General features: G+C 42.3%; 1 long non-coding RNA gene across 1 annotated transcript in view; it reads right to left on the reverse strand.

Moving 5' to 3' along the window:
* Nucleotides 1-14,697: 14,697 nt before the first annotated feature.
* The window catches only part of LOC110482230 (uncharacterized), a 73,374-nt gene continuing 66,991 nt past the window's right edge, over nucleotides 14,698-21,080 (reverse strand). Inside the window, exons 2-4 of the long non-coding RNA XR_002467384.2 lie at nucleotides 17,626-17,737; nucleotides 15,638-15,763; nucleotides 14,698-14,745 (exon numbers count right to left, since the gene is read on the reverse strand). This is a non-coding gene — a long non-coding RNA (uncharacterized LOC110482230). The remainder of the gene's footprint in view (nucleotides 14,746-15,637; nucleotides 15,764-17,625; nucleotides 17,738-21,080) is intronic.

Genomic DNA, 21,080 nt, shown 5'->3' on the forward strand with positions numbered 1-21,080 from the left:
ATCAGCACAGTGTTGGGAGACAGGTCTGGTTTATCTGGGCTGCAGAGTGCCCTGGGGTGTCCCCTACTTCACAAACATCTTGCATCCCAGTGCTCCGAGCCTCAGCATCCTCCGTACCCCGTCAGGTGCTGGTGAGAGCTGCCTTGCTTCTGTTCCGCTCACTGTCACAGGAACAGCTTTTTCCTCCTTAGTTTTCTACATGGTGACCAGTAGAAAACTAATGTGGCTCTGGGGTGGGGTTTGATGGAGCTCAGGAGCTGGTAGAGGCTGAGAAATGACAGCACATACCTGTGACTTAGTTGGGTAGGACCCTTTACTTTCTGGCACTGAGCTGAATGGAGCAAAATTGTTTTGTGATGCATCCTCACAGCCCCACCAACTGATCTAAAATCACCAACCTGAGGGAAGGCAAGAAACACAATTCCATTGCTGTCAGAAGAAGGATCCAACTCATGGGACTCCATTATGGAGAAGAGTTGGGAGTGGTCTGAAGCCTCCCAGGACCAAATCCTGGCTTTGCAGTATCACTAAACATACATTTATGCATTCCATGCAGTATTGCATGACTTACAGAGCCATTTCCATCAATATGCACAAGTTGTATGTTGTGTGGCATTTTGAATCTTTACAGCTGGAGATTGGTAAGTGCAGAATGAAAGCTGTACTGTAAGTAAATAGATTATGTGGAGCTTAGAGAAACTAAGCTGCAATCTTAAATTCAAATAACTTTCCTATTAGGAAGGATCTATTAATACTTACGGTATGGTAATTGTGCAGACTCCAAGTCCTCACCCAGTAAAAAGTAAGACTTGAGAGCTCATACCTACCCATGGAAAAATCCCCTTAAAACACTGGGAATTTTGCCTATGTAAATACTGCAGAACTTGAGCTGTAAATGCCTCTTCTATAAACTACCCAATCAGAACTTGATCACAACAGCAAAATTTCAGTAAGAAATTTAAGGCAGTGCATACTGCTGTAAGGATACACTTGAGGAACCCAGATTTCCTGAGATTTTTTCACTGCTTTTCCCCCTTGTAACCATTTCATTTTCACTATAGGTGAGGCCATCCCCAGTACTAATCTTTGTTCTTTGTGGCTCGGCCTCTCTGGGTAAGCGTCATCTTCCTTTATCTGCTGCATCCTCTTGCTTGCCCAACAATTATCCCACAAGACAGACAGTTTCCCTTTGATGGTTGCTCCTCAATGCTACAACATATCTGAAAACAGCCAACTCTTCTCCTCCTGTCTAATCTGTGTGGTCAGAAAGTGAAATATTTCATTCCCTTCAAACAGCTGACCACCCTTTCCTGCCTCTGATTCATCTTTTAATGCTGGTAACAAGGATACCACTCTGGGCTGCCTTTCTCTTTGATTTGGAAGTTCTCATAAAGGCTTTTCATTAAAAGACATTTTTAGCAGTTGTGTCAAAGCTGGATTTTTAAGTTTTGTAAGCCTTTCACATTTGTTTGGAGGGAATGAAACTTGCAAGTTCTTGGTGTATACTTAATTTTCAAACATCCATGCCAAGCCAACTCTTTTTGATCCTTGTTAAAAGGATTTAAATACATTCATCTAGTGTAGTCCTTTAAACTCCTGCTTCCTCCCTGGGGTTCTCTTCTTACCCTATGTAGTGTGCTGCTGCCATCAAGGTCTGAATTACTTGGGTTGTTTAGGAGTTTGCTCCTCTGACCCATAGGAGGCTGGGAAGTACTCCCTGCCATTCCCAGCAACACCAGCCCAGCACTGCTATCACTGCTGTCACAACTTGCCCTCTATGGGCCCATATCCTGGTCCCCATTTTAGGCCCAGTGACTAAGCCCTGTGCCAGGATGCTGAGGAGCCACTGATGCCATCCGCTTCCCTGAATACTGAGATATTGAGGTGACTAATTCAAGGTTACCCAGGGAAATAATACCCAAACATCCTTCATCTCCATCCTGGGTCAAACTGTGCAACTCGGACATCTTCCCAACCAGTGCATTGCAGCAGGAGCTGTGTTCTGTGGGAGCCATCTGCTCTGCACACAGGTACAAGGTGGGACACAGTGGAAATGCAGTGTAGCCCTGTCCTTGCAGATACCATCCCTGCTCTTCGTCTGGGTGGGGAATCACCATATGGGATCAGAAGGTGAAGGAGGGAATGCAAACAAGTCTGTTCCACTGCTGCACTCGCATGCAAGGAAACGCGTTCAGCTTGCCTCAGAAACTACTTTGACCCTGGAAAGCAGATACATGAGTAGGAACTAGGGACTGGGTGGGAGGAACAGCAAAGCCCACGTAGACACTGCAAATGTGTGGGATTTTCATCTTCAGGTCAGCACGGATGGACATAATGATCCCTTGAGGCTCTCTACTTGTAATTGCTGGTTCCAGCTTGCCCCTCCCCTACTCCCAGCATTGTTGCTGACTGTTCACACACTGCTCCTTTTCCTTACACCTCTTATCTGCCACGTGGAAAGTTCTCAGGGTAGCCCAGCTTCTGGGGCTCGCTGCAGCCTGGCAGATCCTTTGGCCTAATAAGCAGTTATAGATCCCATCTCCCTTTTTACTACGGGTCAACCTCCAAGAGGTCCTAAAGAAGCTAAGAAACACTTAATTCTTCCCATTTTTATGCAAATTAACTCACATCAAGCTAAACATTATATTAGTTTATCTTTTGTGTTTGCAATGCCACTTTGCAATTTCACATGCTATAAATCAAACAGGATCTGAATACACTCTTCATGACTTTTGATATTATGTATTTATGCATCTATGCAGTTTCAGGTGCCTGTGCCAAAACATTAACAGTAATACTAGGAGGACAAAATATAGCAGATGTTCTGCAATCCCACACCAAAAGGCAACCTGGGAATGTTGGAAATTATGCAGGTACAAAAAGCTTTATCCCTCGAGCCATGCACTTTTGTTATATAAACAAATTATCATAACAGCTCTGTGAGGTGTCACCATCACCTTATGAAAAGAAGACTGAGATGATTGATTTGGCAAAGAACATGGGGTCATGAAGCTCTGACCTCATTGTAGTTCCACCCTCCCTCTCCATCTTGTATGCAGCCTAAGTATATAATGTAATATTTCAGTGCAGGGATAATTAAACTGTAAAACTCTATTTTAGGAGGGTTGTTTTCATTATTTTCCCAAATAGCAGATTGTCTCCAGAGATAACAAAATACAAATATCCAATAGAGCAGAGAAAAAGCTAAGCAACTTTATGGGTATCAAATTCTTTTTCCCTACACAGTTTGATTTCCCTTGGGGTGTAATGAGGTACCCAGCTAAAAGCAAAGACGTCTCCCTGGGGAAGTCTTTACAATGTTGTCATATTTGCATTGTGGTAGGAAGTCTCTACCAGTTATAAAACTGTCAAAAAAATTGTCAATGGCCAAAAAGCTGGGAAAGTTTTAGGCCTAATCCAGTACCTGTCAAAACTCATCATCAAAACTTCCACTGACTTGGAGAAGTGCAGAATCTCTGTCATTTCCAGGAGCTATTTTACAGCATCACATCTTGCTCATTAATATCCACCTGACAAGCATATATAACATCCAGTATTTCTTTACCAAGATACAACAGCTTGAAAAAAACATTTATTTTCTAACTTAGAAAAATGTCTGTGCTCACTAAGTTGCAGTACCAAAACTAGGGTGTTTTAAAATTCTCAGGTAGCTGAGGGTTCCCAGAACAGATGGGCACAGGGAGGGAGAAGATAATCTAATGGCAGCCCATCACTTTGTAGCAGTGCTGGTACCACATCATTACCACAGCCAGAATGTGCAACAGACCACAGCCATTGCTCCCTCATGCTAAATGATTAAGAGATGCTGCTTAAATTCTGATGCTTCAGATTTGTCAGCAGTCTCCAACTTGCAGGATATGTTGAGGAACAGGTCTCTTCTTATAGGTGCTCCTATTCTCTTGCACCCAGCTTCCTCCTTTCTTCTGAAAGCAGCATTGATAAGGAACAGACTAGAAATGCTTAGTGTTGAAGATTCAGCATATAAACACAGGACAAAAGTCCGAAAAGGGATTTGGTCTCTCCCCAACTATGCTGTGTTTGCCCTGGATGAAGCAATGGTGAACAAATTCTACTTTCAGCCGCACACCCTGCACTGTTTCTCACGATGGCTGTTGCTGCCTGAGTGGCTGGGCACAACTAACACAAGCTCCTTCACTCTGGTTTGTGCCTGAACTACTGCTTTGCTATCAGGTACCTACAGCCTTGGCTTTGCTACTTCACTGTCAGGCTCTGCTTTTGCAATGAAAATAGGGGACTTAACAGTAAGAATTCTTAGAAGGTAGAGTTTAGATGAGATGTTAAAAAGTGGACACAAAAGTAGCAGGATGCAGGGAGAGCAAAGTCTGGGTGATCTGGAAAGCTGAAACAAAATTGTCTTTTTCTTACCAGCTGTTTCCAACAGCCACTTCTGCTCTATGCCTTCATGCCTTCTCACTCACTAAATACCTTTTTTTTGATGGCAAAGGCTTTCTAGGAGCAAACCTGGAATCCATCCATTCCCCTTGCAGGTGTGAGGAGAGCTACAAGAATGATGTGAATTGGCTGCAGCCTTCCTAACCACATTCATGTCATGCCACTCTGGCTGGGATGCTGGAGAGAGAATTAATGGAGTGTAAATCCCTGTTTGGAAATCTCTAGCTTCTCCCTGTAACTCCTTCATTCCCTTTACAAACCACAGGAAGAGGGGAACTCCTAAGAGAACCACAGCTGCACATTTTGGGTCTTGATTAAAAGCCGTGGAGAATTCATGCAACCAGAGCTGCCTGTCTAATGGGTTCAGAGTGAACTGAGATACTTCCAAGAGAATCTGTAGTCCTGAGACTAAACCCTGCGAGCAACAATCCTCTTTTAAAGTTATTGTATGGCTTGGCTACAAAGATAAGGCACCAGATGGCTTGGGAAGAATTTTTAGGAGACAGTCTGCTGGTATGCCTGGAAGGATCTTGAGAGTTTACGTTTACAATAGACCATTTCTTTGGAGGCAAATGTTTGTCAGGAACATCAGTTTTAATTACCTAAAATGTAGGCTGTTTCCAATTTCAGACAATGTTAAGAGGAGTTGGGTTTTTTTCCCTGAAGAGAGGACAGCTGACAGAAATCCCTTCCTTTATAGGTAGCAAATTGACTTCTGAGATTACTGTTATGCAATTTTTGTCCCAAATACTATCCTGAAGCACTTTCTTTCACTGATGAATTATTCATAGCACAAGTAGGTGTCTTCAGCCAATTAATTAAGCAGCTAATTTTGTCAAAAAAACAGCTCTCAAAATTCCCAAGACTTTTCAATGGAGCCTTACTTTGTCTTTTGCATGCAAGGAGAGATAAACTGGGAAGGAGCCATAAGGATGCCAGTAGGAATAAGCAGCCTGTCAGTAATCTCAGTGTTGCTTTCATACATGCAACTTGCTTCTAAATCCAGATGTGATCATTTGGCAGTAAGGATTATAGCACTATTACCCACAATATCAGGCTGAATTCAATGACACCAGGATTGAGCTCCCATATACCCAGTGTGAGGGCACGATGTTCCTTTCCTTTCCCAGCCAGAAATGTTACCCAAAATTATCTAAAGGATTTGGACCTTCCTAAGAATTATGGTCCCTCATCACCTGCAGGTGAACGGCACACCTGAGGAGATCTGCATGTGGGCAGTACACCTTGTATGTCTGGAGATGTGGCAGCTCTGCTAAGGGGGTAATTTCCTACCTCCCAACACATGGAAGCTGAGGTATACGTGTTGCGGTTTTCAGACCTTTCAACTTTTTCATAGGCATTACAACATAAAGAACACTAACAAATGCTGGTGATGGGAATCAGGCTCATGTTTCTAAGCCAGCTATTTCCACGTTGTCTCCCCATATTTTATCATCTTAATTCATAAATATCCCTAACCTTTCCATTCAAAAATTTTAAAGGGACAAAGCACGATTTGGAAATGACTGTAACACAAGGATATTTGTTGACTTAATTGACATAGTTTTGACATGTCAGGGCCTCCTAGGGGACCAAGACCCCATTGTCTAATGGCAGAGCAAACACAGGGCTGAAAATGGGGCCAGTATCGGCATTCCCCTGCCTTATCACACTCAGTTAATGCGTTACTCCACACCAGCCAGTCAGCTAAGAATAGCATTTGTTGAAGGGAGGAGAAATCTCATACACACCAGCAGCATTCTTTCTGCTGTTCTCATAGGAGGTTCCAGCACATGGTTCTTTGTAACACAAAGGCCATCATCAAAACAGAGAATTGTCCCAATCTGAGCCATTTAATCTACCAACAAATTGGATGTTTGTGTTCCTTCAACAGCAGGACAGGGAGATGCCCACCCCTGGATGAGAGTCCTAGACCTGTCATAGCTTGTAAAATACATGGAGAGCCAAAAGAGCAACTTCCCCCTAACACGAGTAGAACTGGGCACATTAAAACAAACACATTATCCTAGTTGATTCTGTGCATCAGTTAACTCCTCTGAACAGTGAGAATAGAAGTTTTAGCTCTGGTTATACATATACAAAACCACGTGGTTTAGGGCAGTGGTATCTAATTGTGTAAAATTTTTTTGGATACCATTATGTATAGAAAATAGGCCTCTGGGCCAGGAGCTGGCACTTTTCAGAAGCTGACATGCTTCTGCTGAAAGCATTGTGAGGGATCCAGTGTCACCACCTCTCTGCAGCATCAGTAAAAGCAGTGAGCAAGAACCATCCCTGTGGCTCTTCTCTCTTGCAGAGTCACTCTCCTGCATACCACTGCACAGCACAAGGAAGAAAAGAGGAGTTTCTGCATTGCTTAAACACACAAGAGCTACTGACCTGACCCTCTTAGAGCCATTTCACACACTCTCCAGGGCACACCAATGGTGAGCATTCAGTGGTGACAGGGCAGAAACAAGGAAAGCTTACAGGGCCTTGCCTGAGTGCCAGTCCATCTTCCAGGGACCTGTAGCTGGGTGACCCATGCTGGAGGTGATGTTCTTGTGCTCCTCTGCCGAGCTGCTCCAGGAGGAGAGGGACACAAATCCTGCCTGGGGACACACACAAATATCAGTGTAACTCTTGCCCTCGTGCAAAATCAGCGCTGGTGTTCAAAAGTCCAACCTTGCACTGCACTGATGTCAGTACCACAACATGATGGTTTAGTTTCCACTTCCACCACCCACAACAGCCATGGCTGTGGAAATCCCAGATTAACAATTCCTATTAGGAATACCCACCATAGTCTCAATGATGTGTGTATGTATGACTGCCAGTGGCTGTGACATCTCTCAGGGAGATATAGTTACAGCTGTCAGAAGTTCCCTTTTATTTTCTGCCCCACTCCCTAAGATTTTTCTCATGCCCCAGCTCTCTTTTTGTGTTGTTCCCTCAAGCCATGTGTCATCTGTCCTGGAGACCAAGGAATTTGGTTCCCATGCCTAGAACAGCTTTTGTGTTATTGGCAGCCCTTCTTTCTGCACCCATTGAAATGGGTGAATGCCTATAAAAATAAGACAATGAGCGAGTAGCTTTTAAATCTAATTATTCTTGTGTTTACTTGGCATAATCTTTGATATTTTGAAACCAATTTATTTGACCCAGCTTCCAGGAGAAGACTTGAGTGTGAGATACAGTGACACGGATCTTTCCTGTAGGTCTAAGATGTAGTAGAAGCGTGCCCTTCTATATCCAAGCCCTTCAGCAAAAGTACTTGTAGCTTGCTCCTTGACTTCAGGAAATGTGTGCGAATGCACCCAGGCTCACCCTGCAGCTGGAGGTGTCTGGGGCATCCTCCAAATATAGGTCCAGCTGCATTTGTCCCTCATGTCACAGGAATGAGCCCCTGGCCCTGAGCGGCATGTGACTAGCACAGCAGCCAGAAAAATTCACACAGAGGATTTTGTAAGCACGTTTGCTGGTTTAAACTTTGCCCTAGAGACTGGAGACTCCTTCAACTATGAGAAAGAGGGGTCCTTGTCGTTTATAGCTGAGGTCAGCGGAGGGCCAGAGCAAGGAAGTTTGTATTGCAGCAATTTGTACCTTATCTTGTTTATAGATGTAAACAGAAGGTTTACACTTCCGTTACTGAACTCTCCTACACCAAAAATGTTGAGTGCAAAGAGAAGGAGAGGGATAGGCAATGTGTGTGCACTCATTTCTTGAGCTAATTTCAAAAAGTACAGTTAAAGAGACTGGTGTTTCTGAAGTTTGGAAATTTGGACTCCCTTGCAGTGTTTAAAAAACCCATTTCTGCAGACTGCAGGGGTCATTCCAGGATCTTGATAAGGTCTGGATGTAACTTGTAAGTCTGATGGACTTGAGTCAACGTCATCAAAGCCAAGAATCCTTTATGAGCTTTAGGTCACTCCCAATTGCTTCTGAAGTCATTGCCCAGGCTTTTCTCATTTTAGTCACAGTACCAGGGTTTTGTATCATCTGAAAAGCTCCAAGGCAAGGGACATATGGAGCTTACAAAAGCACAGTTATTGTGCTAGTTAGCTCCAGTCCCATGCCAAGCAAATTATTCATGCACATTCTGTGGATAGGAGAAACAATTTTCATGTGGTTATATGGATAAAGGGAGAAGAATTTGGGCCACTGACTAAGCCTGCCAGCAATGCTTCCCCCTAAATTCAGCCATGGAGCTGCAAAGCAGATTTCTCACAGCACTGATGGTGGGGCAGTGCTCTCTTTGGAAAGTGTGACCCCTTATTTACATGCCACTTGGAAACCAATACCATACAAGGGAGCCAAATTATTCCTGAAATATGGCCTTTTGATTATAAGCTTTCAGGAAAGTAAGCAATTGAACAAAAGCAGCTTAGAGATAGCATTTCAAATGAGAATCAGTCAGCTTGGCTGGAACAGGAGCAGCAGCAAACTGCCCAGCCTATTGGAGACATGGCCACGCCATGCGATGCTGCTCTCCTGCATGCAAAAGGAAACCTGACATTTTACAGGTGTTCTGCTTTTTGAGTCTCATGGAAGGAGACAGAGCTTGAGGAGACTCTACAAAAGGTTCCTTTTAACAGTTGCTGCTTTTCCATTTCAGCTCTGTGACCAAAGTGCTTTTTTTTTTTTTTCTTTTTTGTCTCAGCAGATTTTTCTCAATTGCCATTGCAGTGGGCACTGCAGAATGCAGGGTTCATTCCTGCTTGTTTTCTTTCTGTGCTCTTGGCAGCAATTCTGGATACCCAGAAATGCAGACCATCAATATTTTCTTTCATTTCCACTTTCCCTTTAGAAATATTTCATAAATGGCCTTCCCACACTGAAAAAAAATTGATTAAATAATTATTAAAAAAATTAAAGTAATTAAATATGCTCTATTATTCAAGTTAGTGGAAATAGAAAAGTGAATCAGCTGACTGTTATTGTACAATAAAGTCAAGAGTAGTTAATTTCAATCCTTGTTCTATAATACTTATACAATTCAGATGAGACAAAAGCACTAAGGTCATGGATTAGCAGTGGCTTAAAGTTGAAAATAGCCTGAGGAAGTAAGGATGACAAAATAAGTACGAGTGGGCAAATGTTATGTAATGGGTATGGGAACTACTTAGTGTATGATATTTTATCAATATAAATGGAAGAAATACAAAAGCAAATTCAATTTTTAAGGTCTCTGTTAATAAAAATTTTGTAAAAATATAAATATAAATATAAATAGTATCTATACTTTAAACAGAGCTACAAAAAAGTAAATTTGGAATCCAATATAATAAAACAACTGATTTCTAGATTAAAAAAAATGGTTTATAGGTAAATAATCATGGCACTTCACTTAGATATAGCATGTGAGGTAAATGACATCAAAGTCTTTACATGCATACCCAAACAAATTAGCAAAGTCTATAATAAAAGCTGTGGTGGGGCCCATAGTCACCAGTGTTGGCATTTCACAAGACGCCTACGAAGGTTTCCTTATGGTTACCTTTTGCAAGCATTGCAGCTGGTACAATAATAATTGCTGTGCCAAAGAGAATTGTGAAAGCGCAGGACACAGGAAAACCAGAAAAGGAATTTTGTGACAAGAATGCCATGCAATTTTTCACATACCAGCAGAGAAAATTAGATTTCTAAACAGTGAGTGAACCGTTGCTTGCCAGGGTACTGCAGCCACTGCCAGGACAGAAACAACCCCTCACAGCCCATGGGATGTTCACAACAAGCAGCAGCTGAGCATGCCCAAGGAGAATGGTGGTAATTAATTAATGATTTCGTGCTTCCGTGCTGAAAGAAATTATGCCTGTACATGTTACTAGTGGGTAAAAACCTCACATATCCATAAAAATGCATATAGAGTAGCTCCGTTATTGATCAGAAGAACTTCTAGCCATTTTGACTAGGACACCTTAAGAAGAACATCTTTACCCAGTGATTGGGTCTTACTGGGAGAAATTAATTGTGTTGATTTGGCACTGCCTGATTTTTTGGTAGTGGGAGAGAGCCATAGGGGTAGCTTCTGTGAGAAGCTGTTGGAAGCTTCAGCCATGTCCAACAGAGCCAATTTCTGATGGCTCTGAAGATAGACGTGCTGTTGGGCCAGTTAGAGAGGTTGGTGATGCCTCTGTGATGATATTTAAGATGAAAATCAAAACATCACATGGACAGTTTTTTCCCAGGAGTGGTGAAGGGCTGCTGTCGGGGCCATCCCTGGCACAGCACATGGCATTGCGCTGCCAAGGCTGCGCCATCTCCATGTGGCCCATGGAGAGCTCTGCCTGCCTGGCTGCCCCTGCAAGCCATGGTGAGGACCATGGTAAAGCAAACCCTGTCCCCTGGAATGCATGAAATGCACGGGAGTACAGAGATCCACTCACAGCCCATGGGAAAAGGGCTCATTGCCAGAGTGGGTGGATGCCAGAAAAAACTGTGATCCAGTGGGAGACCCGAATAGAGAGAGAGGGTCCCCACTTTGAGAGACAGAGAGAGAGGGCTCCTGCTTCCAAAGATATGGAGAAACGGCCCTTGCTTCCAAACTAGAGCAGCCTCCCCTTCGAGGACAGCACCCCATGGATGAGTGACCCATGCCAGAGCAGTTTTGGAAAAACTTTGCCTGTGGGAGGGACTTGCAGCATAGCAGAAAAAAGATTGCTCTCCCTGAGTGAACAGAAAAGGATCTCGAGTGATGAACTGACCAAAACTCCCATGCCCTGTCTTTCTGTGCTGTTGCTGGGAAGGAGGGAGGGGCTGGGGGGGGAAAAAAAGGTGTTTTAAGGACTTACTTTACTTGTCATTATCCTCCTCCAACTCTGTTAATAATAAATTTACTTTACACCTTTCAATTTAAACCTGTTTTTTTCCTATTTTTTCTCCCAGTCCTTATCTAAACTCATGAACCTTTCATTAATTCTTTTTTTCCCCCCTCTCCTCTGCCCAGCTGTAGCAGAAGAAGGTAAGCGAATGACTCTTGTGGGTGCCTGGCATTTGGCCAGTGTCAAACCATGACATTCACCTTGGCCTCAATTCACAGCTCAGTCAGAAAGTTTACAGAGGCCTCTTGGGTGTTTGTAACACTCAGTTAAGTAATAGAACAAATAAAACCACTGTCTTGAGATAATGCACCTTCTTTTATACAAACATTTAATTTCAAAGTCTTAAATAGGCAATAAAACAATATTTAGTCTTGTAAGTCTTCTTTGGTTAGGTTCACAATGTACCTGCCTACCAATTACATTCCCTGCAGTCAGAACACCTAGAAAACTCTATTTATTAGCAATCCATCCCAAAATAAATGTACCACTTGAGTCAAAGATAATCTGTTCTGAAGGAGACTGCTAAGACAGCTCCTGGGATAAAAGAGGGTAAAGTTCTCTTGAATATTAACATAAAAGAAATAAAAATAAATGCTTTGCATTTCAGAAGTAAATTCTTTCACACCCTTATTCTTGTTTTCATCATTCAGACATAGGCTGTGACCTCTGCTGAGGTCCTCACAGAAGTAAATACCCACTGACCCCCTTCTTACTGCAGCCTTTGGATAGCAAAGTCTGGAAGATGATGAGACCCCCACATCCTTTGCCCATACACACAACACAGCATCTCAGGCTGTTTCAATATTTTACCTGCCCTTTAAGGGCCCCATACAGAAGTGAAATGGTTGTTACATGTGTGCAGCTCCTGCCTTATGAGCCATGTAATCCTATTTAGTGTTGTAGCTGTGTCACACATGAATTGGTGGCTCTGTGCAGTGCCTTGTTCAGTGATGGCAGATAATAATGCCTTTGGTGTGCAACACTCAGCTGAGGCAAGCTTGGAAAGTGTTAACTCTGAGGCAGGATAATATTTTATTTGGTTGAAGTAAAAAGTAAACCAATAAAGGATTTACAGCAATTTAAGGCTTAAGATGAGATCAGATGCCTGTCATCTCCAAACACCTCTCAATCAGCAAAAAATAATCCTTCATGAAGTGGATTGTTGTGTTTTGGTGCAAATTTTTTTGGGTAAAATGGGCCAAATTGTTATTTTCCTGTAAAGTGGAGGGAGGTGAAGCATAAACGCAGCTGAAAACTTACCCAGGGCTTCTGGCAAGTGTGGGCCAGAAGCGTGTGATTTGTGCTGATTACCAGATCCCTGCATTTCATGAATCCCAGATGATGATTTGCAGGGGGATCTCTTTAAAAGGATGCAGGAAGTAAGAATTATCATCAGCTAATGAAGAGGGCAGAGAAATGAAAATGGAGCCAAAGGGAGAGGAAGATATACTCATTTTCCTGAGAATTAGTGCATTAGAGCCACCTGCTTACAGGGTTAACTTTCTTCCTCTCTATTTCAAATAAGGGGAGTCAACCTGACCTTTACTTTCAGATCTGAGAGAAGCCTTGAAAATGAGAACAGTGAGGCTCTCCAAATGCAAACACTGGCTGAAGCAGACCTATTTATAAATAGTTTAAGAGAACACCGTGAACTAGAGAAGGAGGGGAATTTCCCCCCGCAAGTTTGCTGCCTCACTGAACACAGCGACAAGCTTGAATTTGCTCTCTTACATACCAGGAGACCTGTAGCAGAAAATGAAGTTAAATCTACAAACACAGGACCCAATGCAGCCAAGTGGCACCAGCTCCAGTTTTGCTGCAGTGCATGAAGGGGCTATTCTGCAGAGAACGCCCCTGGTCCAACATGCTCAGCCTTTAGTTAATGGTCCTGCTTCATGGGAACAGACCCTGGACAGAGCTGCTAAGGGGAACAATCCCAAACTAGCTCAAGTGGCTCAGAGGACATCTACCTCTGAGAAGGGTACAGCCTCCCAGGCTGCATTCATCAATCTCTTCCATCTCTCTCCAACCTAAAAAGGTTTTGTTTTTGATTTTTTAAAAATAAACTACAAACCATTCAACTGCAATAGTAAGATTAAAAATTCATGAAGTGAGGAACTAACCCAAAATAGCAGCACCCCAGCCCTAATATATTCTCTTAAGAATTCAGATTTATCATAGCCCCCAGCTTGCTACACAATTTGTAGCCACATCTTCTGCTACCCACTTCTGCTGGGCTGCTACTTTCAGTTTTGAACCTTAGCCCTACAAGGAATTCTCTGAACAGAAGGTTAACCTTTGTTTTAAAGGATGTCATAAGTAAAAACAAACTCTGGCCTTGCAAAATTTCCCTGTTTGTATGTTTTTGCCCCAATTACTCAAAAAAAGTAATCCAATAGATTAAATTTCCATTTCTGAGAAGTGTTATCTAGCTGCAAACCAGTGGTAATGTCACTGGGTAGATGATATAGTCACTAAAGTGCAGTTACTTGGTCAGCACAAATGGCTTTGATGCTGGAAAATACATTACAAAAGAAGCATTTCATCCCTTTCCTGTCTGCCCTCCTACATAAACAAGGCAACTTTCTGGGGCCTGACAGAGTAGATGACAGAGAGAATTGGCTGGTGAAATTCTGTGTGACTTCAGAATAATACCTACCTACCTGTAATTACTGCCATGTTTTGGTTTCCCCTATCTGCAGACATCATAGCATCTCTCTCACCTCTCTATGAATCACAACAGAGGCCATTGGAGCATACCAGGACTGGGAACAGAAGTTATTTAAGGGTGAGATGCAGGGAAGAGGAATGCACGCCTTTGACACATCTCTATAAACAAAGGTTAACCCACTGTCCCCTCTTTTGCAGGTTATTCCAAAAGTGTGGTGAACTTTACCAACCTGGACATTTCCAGCTATCTGTATGTATCTTCTGTTTCCCATCTCATTTCTCCTGAAGCCTCTCTAACAAACTTCATGGGTGATCTCTGGGGTCAAGGTGATATCTTCTATTTGTATTTCATGGCTCTCAGTAGAATTGTTTTCCATGGACTCATCTGGTTACTCCTGAACTCAGGAGGTCTACTGAGACTCAGCTGTAGAAAAGACTGAAAATGAGAAAATCTTTTTTGCTATGAATAGTAGTCACAGACATGCTCCTCTCTCCAACCAGCTGCCTGAAACATCCCTCTCCATTTCATAGAAAATGATCTTGTATGTGGGTTAGCTTGAAGGGTCATTGAGCAAGTTGCTGGCTGCATCAATGGCAAACTCGCTCTTCCAGGATAACTGTAGCCAAGTTACTTTAATTTCTCACAGGTCCATTCTTGGACTCATTGAAAATAAGAAAAAAAATAAAGAGGTGAGCTCACTCTCTTGGTCAGGCATGTAAGTCCACATCTTAGACAATCTGCTGATGAAGAGTCAGGGTCTCAGAAGTTCAAGGACGTCTCAGGGCCTCTGAAATCAGCTCCAACAGGGCCCAGTAACACCTGGAGTGGTGAGGAAAGGAATCCTGACACTTTTTGTGCCTGCACCAAAGTCTCTGACAGAACTGGCAAAGCACTGAATTTATTTTCTTTAGATTGAGCTGGTTAGAGCAACAGCTGGAAAGGTGAGTGTCTTTAATTAAGTTGACAATAATTTATGAGTTACATTGGATGTTTCACAATAAAGAAATGTTTATTAATAATGGTTTTAAATCTCAGTTCCTGTTTTAAGCAAAATAAATTTAAGTAAGCAGTCTCAGCTGAACTTCTGGTAAGAAGGAGTTTTCTGGGAAAATTAAGTTAAAAAAGAAAAAAGCCACTCAGAATTTACTAGTGTACATTCATCATCCTTAAATTTTGTGAGGAATGTAGCACGATGTAGCACTCACACATTTCACAAAGGTTATCAAAAGCCACTGGCCACAGATGAAATTCCCTTGGGTGAGAATTTGGAATCTTGTAACCTCGCTCTCATTTTTATTTTCTTAGTACTGCAAATGTATTTTGTACATACACATATGCATACACACACTATGTATATTTACATATATACACTTCTATATATAAATTGTTCCTGATGCAAAGCAGTTTGAGAGTTTCCCTCCATAAATAAAGTGTCCAGTTCAAGCTGGCAAGCTCTACAGAATGCAGCATATGAGATGGAAAAGACAGTAGCTAAACACTGGTTTTGTTATTGGAAAAGGATTAGTTTCCTATATACATCAAATTCCTTCTGTAACCATGGGTAAATGAGTTAACACCAGACATTCAGAGGGCTTTAGGTTAGCAAAGATGTAAATAGAAAACTTACAGGAATTTCTTTAATACCTGATGCTCAGGGGAACTGGACATCTCAGGGGAATTTTGAGAATTGCTCTGTGCGCCTCTTTCTCACCTAATTTGCTTCAACAGATGAAGTTTTCTTTGTCTTGGCTCTTCCTATTTAGAAAATGTCAAAACAAGCGATTTCCTCCCTCACCAGGAAGGATCAGGAGAGTGAGGGACTCCAGCAAACACATCACTGAAAAAAGGAGATAGATGGAATGGGAAAAGTTTAATGTATTGCTGCTCACCTTTATCAGACATGAATGACCTGTGAAATATTTATCATCAGAACCACTGTCCTCACATGGGCAACACTACCAGAGCCTGGACAGCATTACACCTCTCCTTCTTTTCCACTGAGCAGGAAATGCTGCTGGAGATTTGGAGGAGAGGAAGGCTTCACACAGGAAAGCAGGGCTCGGGTCCAACACCTTTCCTCAGCAGTGACAGGGTGTGTAGCTGGTCATGAGGGTCTACTAAACACACAGAGCTGAAAACCTGCCCCCACCACACAACAGACCTGAGACCTGTCAGGAACTCACTGTTCTGTCAGCATTCATCACAGGACCACTACGGTCCAAATGTAAATATCCCAGGCAGAGTTCTGGGATCATGGAGTCATTGCACCAGATTATATGAATCTGGCACATTTATATTTTTATTTTCTACAAGCTGTGGTCCCACACAGAGATGTTCTCAGGTTGCCATTCTCTCTAATGCAATAAAGCTATCTGTGCTCTCTGCCCTCAGGTTCAGTTTCCCATCTATGCTCAAGAATTATTACTAAAGTAAGTACTGGAAATGCACCTCTCAGCACACTTGCACAATATTTAAAGGAAAAAAAAACACTTTGGTTATTTCAAACAAAAGCTGACACACATCTCTGACAGTGAAATTAGGAAGGACTTTCACAATAAACCAATCTGTGAGCAACAGAAGCTGCAAAGCCTTGTTGCCTTTGGCTCCCTGGTTCAGGGCTGGGCTAATCTCCGGGTAGTAGCACACAAACCCCAAATCAGAACATCTACAGCAGCAATACTTTTTCTATGAGCAGTCTGAGGGATTTGGAGATTTACTTGAGATTACAGGTCAACTTTTGTTCCTGATTGAGTGGCATGGATTTAATCTCTCCTCAGTGTCTTATTTTACTATTGCTGACATACCTAGCTGTCTGTCAAATTTGGAAGGAACTTAACAACATATTCAGGTGTAGAGACTTACAGTGTGATGCTGGAAATCTCTTTAGGAAACCAGGCTTCCAAATCCTCCAACAAAACAAAGTCATTGTAGTTTGACTTGTCTGCTTCAGCTGTGTTAACTCGTGGGAAGTTACTGAAGCAAGTTCACGAACCGTCACTGATGCACAGCATGGGAACCCTGCTGATTGTAATTGCTGGGAGCATTGGTTGGAGCATTAAGTGACGGCCATTTATTGGACTAATAAACACAGAGTTAGTGTTCCTATAGGAAACACCAGCAACTTTTGAATCAAGACAAACGAAGATGGAAGATCTTTCCTTATGGATGTAGTATCTGCAAAGGAGCAGCTGAATTTTGTTCATCAGAGGCATAACATCTTTCTGAGTAACATTTCCAAAATGAAGGACTACTGAGAAATCCAGACATTGCCCATTTTCTCTCTAGGATATATCCTGCTGGGGCTTTGTACAGGTCATTAATATATTATCTGCTGAGCCATAAGACAACAAGCAAAGCCAGAGAATTGCAGTCTAGTGAAATTTGACAAGAGTCGAGGATGCATGGGTTTGCTACTTAAATAAATACATGTTTAAATATTTAAACAAAAATTTTGGTTTGAAAGGAAAAGCTCCATGTGAGGGAGAGGTCAGATGAAAGCTGATGTTTTCTGGACCAATAACAGAAATAACTACTGATCCAAAAAAACTTGAATACAGGAAGCTCTGCCAGGTTCAATTTGAATGGATAATGAATGGCTGAACTAGTTAAGTGAAAAGACATGTTATGTGATGCTAATATGTAAAGCTCTAAAAGGAGGTAGTTGATTTGCTTTGATCAAGTAAAGAAAGAGATCCCCACCTTGGCTCTTCCCAGCAGAGATGGTTATCTTGGCAAAGCTGAGGAGGAGAAGTGGCCAGGCTTGCTGTGAGTCAGTGTCAGCAGTCTTCTGATGGCTCCCCGTGTGACCTTGCTGTGCAGGAAGACCATGAGACAGAAGAGAGCAGTAACCTGAGTAGGAGTAATTCCACGTTGTTGCCCAGACAGTGTTATTCCCCTGCACCCTGGGGGGCAAATCACAGCGTTTCACATGGCAATGGCAGCTCCTATTCACCAATACAGCATGGATTGTTTCACAGCAGCCCCAGGTATCCCCAATGAACATGACTGTCAAACACCACCATTCTGTTTCCTAGGCTTCAGTAGAAAAGCTTCATCTGCTAGCAAAACACTCGAAATTAGCTCTGAACATTAGCAACCAAATGACCAAAATATGCATTGTTTCTCAATCCTCTCACAGGGAGGGTGATGCCCAGAGCTCTGGGAATTCAGTGTTTCCCTTCCTTCATGTTCTCACCAGTAGAACCTCTCACCTACCTCAGTTGTGTTTGTACCCCCCACACCCCTTTGACTCCAGCTTTTTACCAAACTCCAGCCCCTATTGGGCAGAAATGGAAGAATAAGTGATTGTAAGAATATCTTGAGGGAGTGCAATCAGTGACTGAATCCAAATACAGTTACTCAGCTATTGTTCTTTCAGTCCCATGCCTGAGAGAAAATGCAATTCTGACCTTTGGCTATTTTGTAATATAAAAACTGCTGATAATATAAAGACAAACACTTTCTTGTGTACTTGTGGGAGACATCTGCTGAAATCACAGGAAAATTTCCCATTATTTGAGCAACTGAACTTTTCAGAACTCCTTGCAGGTGTCCAGCACATTAGCATTAAAAGTTGTTCTCCCATTTCATGCAGTTGCATGTACAGTGCTTGTCAAAAATCAGGCATCTTTGGTTACACAAATTCTAAAAGTTGCTTAAACCTGCAATGTTCCTGAACCAAACACTTCACAGGTCTTTGTTCCTTTGCAACACTATGTGCTTTATTAAATAGCATAGGGCTTAAAATCACAGTATATTTTAAAAAATTATATAAAATGTTTCACATGTCAAATTAGAAGTTACACAGAAAAACTTCATGTGGACCATCTGTGTTTGACTGCTGAGATAATATTAATTTCTGGAGTTCTGGGTCACAAAATTCTACTCATTTCAAAAGCTAGCTAAAAGATCACTTGGATTTTATCCTGTTGGCTTGAATCTTGTGTATCTTGTACAACTTCCTGGCTGTGTAGATGACATGTTGCAGCAGTAAGCTGCAGAACACTTAGAGGAATAAAACTGAGCAGTATTTGAACACTGGGGCAGTTTTCAAAGGGCATTGCAAATACACTCAATCCATCATTTGTTTTGCATTTCTCTAAACCACATATATTCCCTGGGAAATGTAAGTAAATTTTGATGGGGATAAGAATGGAAGAGGGCAAGGGAGGGAAAGCAAGAAAATGTAAATACTTGAAGTGGAATTAATATCGAAGAAATAGTTATTTGTGCTAAATAACTATTCCCAGGCTGAATATTAAACATTTTCTATTCAAGTATAAACCAAACTATCTGTGTAACATAAGCATAGATGAGAAACAGGAATTTGTTTCAAGTAAATATATATTTTTCAATTAAAATAATCACTCAACCAATTTTACAATTTAATCAAATCTCTGCATGACTGCTGGGATTTTTTGTATATATCAAGCCTTTGGGTACACACTGGAGCATCAGAGGGTGGGGACTGTCCCAGTGCTCAGGGCGGTTCCTAGAAATTCTTGAGTTGCCTTCTGAAGTCCTGCACATGCTTTCTCTGTTGTATACTGACAGTGACTCTTACTGATGTGGGGCCAGGAAACTGAAGCATTCATTTCACCTGTCTTGGCCTGAGAGAACTCCCTGCATCCTTTTTGCTTCCCATTCCCTGACTCACACACACTGTAGTTTATTTTGTGTAGCTGCTTTCTTCCTTCCCCTGTTGGGAAAACTTTTAAGGTTTTGTCTGGCCCTAAAATGTAATCTAATAGAAGTAGGAAGTATCCAGCTTTGGAAAATTACCTGGACAAGAGGGCAAGCATGGCTGTTCTTCCTGCTGTCCTCCCTACTGCTAGAAATCTTGGTGTCGAGGTTGTGTCTGAGACATCATTCAAAAGCCATTCATGAGCCACCAACCATGGGCTTGTGCAGCTCCTTTTGATCCCATTCATGCTTTGACTTCCTCAGCTTCCAGCAGCAAGAAGTTCCATGAACAAATTGTGCTTTATCTGGACAGGATCACAACAAACCAAACAATGCTCGCACAGGTGGCGTTTTGGCTTTCCTCCCTGGTCTGCTCAGTCCACTCCCCAGCTGCAGACAGCCATGGAAGGGAGGCAAACAACCTCTGCAGGCACCTCAAGCTGAGCACAGGCACAGGGGACATGCCAAGAGCCTTGATCCAACCAGCCACTCACAGCTCCTCCTCTTCTAGTGCAAACAGAAATCAGAGAATGGAGAAGGAAGGTTTCCATTCATGCTCGTGCTGTGCAGTGGAACCACTGCAGTTACAGAACTTACCCCAGTGCCAGTTCTGAGTCTCCCTCAACCCCAACCCTTCCAACAGTGTTTTCTGTAACAATTTCCATTCTCCTTCCCTTCTTCTGGGACAGAAAAGGGTAAAAGGAAAACATACAACATTCTTGGGCAGGGAAGAAACTTTCCCTGGTGTGCTTTCAGAGCAGGCTGGCTGTCCTTGGAACTGTGGTAGTGTTCAAGCCTCATTGTACCTCTCCATATCCACAAGCTCCTCACATCTCTATTAATCCTTCAAGGTGGATGGGGAGCAGAGATAAGCTCAGGCTTTTGAGATGGTCAAATGATCAGAGGCAGGAGGGTACTTCATAAAGCTATTGCTAGTGAAGATCCAAGGTTTCATTCCTTAGTCCTCCTCCAAAACGTAACACATTCAGCTCATTTGTCCTGCAAAGCATCCCCTGGACCTAATGATGTTATACAAACATGATGGTTTTTTTTGCAAGACAAAACAGCAATAGGGGATGAAAATCAAGTGCTGGCAAGAAAAGCCTTGCTAGAACAAAATAATTTCCAGATTGGAGAGCTGAGGGAACATTATCTTCAGAGAAGTAGGTTTTTGAGTTACTTTGATCAAATGAGCTTCAAAAGTGATTGCAGCCCCATAAGTATTTTCCTAAGCAGTATCCTGTGGGATGGGGAAGGACAGAATTCAGGCAGAAGCTTTTTCCTGTACAAAAGCCTTGCCACTGACATTGTCAAGGGATCTGTTGCACTCCATTGTGTCCATAATCTTCAAATTAAAGCTCCCTAAATCCACAATAGTCTAATAAACCACAAGCCTGTAACAGCCCCTTCAATTTTCCACGTTAATAATCCATGGATTAAGAGTCCCTCTGCTGCTACAATAGCCAGAACTG

Source organism: Lonchura striata, chromosome 12 (assembly GCF_046129695.1).
Source record: "Lonchura striata isolate bLonStr1 chromosome 12, bLonStr1.mat, whole genome shotgun sequence".
Classification (NCBI taxonomy): domain Eukaryota; kingdom Metazoa; phylum Chordata; class Aves; order Passeriformes; family Estrildidae; genus Lonchura; species Lonchura striata.